Here is a 2,500-nt window from a genome sequence, read left to right on the forward strand (position 1 = left end):
TTTTTTATACCTTGACTTCTACATCAGAAGATCTGGCGCTTTAAAATAGTACTAGCTATCTTTGTTGTATGTGTAAGGGGAATGGGTTAATCTAGCGGTTGTAAATGCTAAGCCCTTGTTTCTATGAACATCCTTACTGTATCCGACAGAGATCTTGTTTCTCTTTCTTCTGACAAATGTACTTGTAAGATGCTTTGGATAAAAACATCTGCTAAATGCCCTGAACGTAAATGTAAATGTAGAAGATGACATTGTTTTAGAAGAACATTGTTTAGAGGTGCATTTGTGAATCACGGACTCCAGCACTGTTGTCAGTTCCTTCTTTGTCAATTTTTACTTCGGTGCCGTTGCGTAGAACTGTTCAAGTCAGAGTTCAACAGCTTTAAGCCCCAGACGATCCTGCATCGGTCCTGCTGTGATGAACTTCTGTGGTATTGTAGAGCACTGTCTGGTCCATCCATCAACTAGACTGTAACACTATGAGTTAGGGTTCAATACCAGCGGGAGGTCTGATGAAGGGGAAATCACATTTCTATCTTGACAGTAAGAAACAAAAATACACTTCTTTTCCATGATGACATCTCTGTTCCACTCGTAAAAGAAGTATTTCATTCTACATTAGTAACCATGGTTACCAGATTTGCATTTCCTTCTCTGTGAGCAGCAAAAGCGCGGCCAGAGATCTCAGAGAAGCATCGCTGTGACCAGGAAGAGAGAGAGACAGAAACAGAGAGAGAGAGACAGAGAGGCTGAAAGACAGAGAGAGAGAGAGAGAGGCTGAGAGACAGAGAGATATAGACAGAGAGAGAGAGACAGAAAGACAGAGAGAGAGAGAGACAGAGAGGCTGAGAGACAGAGAGAGAGAAAGAGACAGAGAGATAGAGACAGAGAAACAGAGAGACAGAGAGAGAGAGAAAGAGAGAGAAAGAGAGGGTCCTTTCTATAATAAGCTGTATCAGAGAAGGATCCTATCTCCTCATGTTGCATTCTTTCTTCCTCCTCAGCCATCAGCAATCTCCTCTTCTCCTCTCCTCCTCTCCTCCTTCCAGCAGATGCCTGAACTTCGCTGTGGATAAAAATAGAACCCCCATCCTCCTTCTCATGCACACACCACACACACATTCACACACACACACACACACACACACACACACACACACACACACACACACACACACACACACAGTGGGGCAGATAGCAGAACAGTAACCTTAAGGATGAACAGTGATGAGTATTACAGGTCAAGTCATTGAAAGATGCTGATTTATTCGGGATAGACTAGAGACATTGTGGTGGGAGTCCAAAGTCTACCTTCTAGGATTCAACCATTTACTGAGCCAGTAAGATTTACATAATATCCTATACATTATACACGATATTTTATACATCCACGTCTGGATAAAACATGAATAAATAAAAAATAATGGACTGCACATTTTCAGGGGGGCTGAGATTAGAGACAGTAGGGTTTCATCCCCACTAGATAGGGACAAAAATCGCCCTGCCTGTAGGTAGTATTGAGCCAAACCCTACATACCAGCTCTCTCCAAATCACTGCACGTCTCTGAACAATGAAAACTGTGTAAATATGGCTGATCGATCCACAAACACCCAAAGAGTACAAACAGAGGACAGAGACAGAGAGCGTACTTTAGGAGTACAGTGAAGCGCTGGGATAACAAAGGGACGGGGAAATATTCTCAGGTGTCCGTTACCAGGCCTCAGACGGCCGCCAGTGGAAGGAGCCTGCCGCGAACTGTCATAACGGCTAAGTCGCTATTGGCTTTCAGCGGTGACCCCGGTGTTCTGGTTACACCTGGAGCCCGTCTCAACGGGTCTCCACGCCAGACAACCACCCTCTCTCCCACGGCTTCTTTCCTTAGAAACACCGGTACATGAATATTCACCGGTCACCCCTACTGGCTCAGCCCCCCATATTATTCACAGATTTTGTGGTGAGCGGGATAAACTTTGAACCGATAATATTCTGTGAGTGTGTGTGGTGGACGGCTGGTATCAGACTCAGTCAGACTGATTGGACTCTGGGGCTTGGTAAGGCCGCTCACCTGTTCCACATTGAGCACATTGCACAGGTTACACCAGCCATCAGCGAACACTCGGGGAGAGACCTCCTACATGGCAACATGCAGCACCAGCTCATGTCTTAACCTAACAATAAACCGTTTTCCATAACCATCACCACCCTGCCTCCCTGTCTGAAGGAGCCTAGTTAAAAAAAACACAGAGGTGGAGTCAGGCAGACACCTAGGTGGCGTGTAGCTACAAATATACCCTGTTTCCCCTTCCCATTATTATGAGGCCTGAAACTGGCTGGTTGACACGATCCAATCATATCACTAGTGATTGAATCACATTCTCCTATTGTTTTCATCTGCACTGATTCTGTTTTCCTGGCAAGTATGTGCTGTAATGAAGGGAATATAAAATGTGCTCTAAAAGCCGTTTCAGTCATTGTCTATGATCAAACAATATGATGAGA

This window comes from Pollachius pollachius (genome assembly GCF_949987615.1).
Source record: "Pollachius pollachius genome assembly, chromosome: 8".
Taxonomy (NCBI): domain Eukaryota; kingdom Metazoa; phylum Chordata; class Actinopteri; order Gadiformes; family Gadidae; genus Pollachius; species Pollachius pollachius.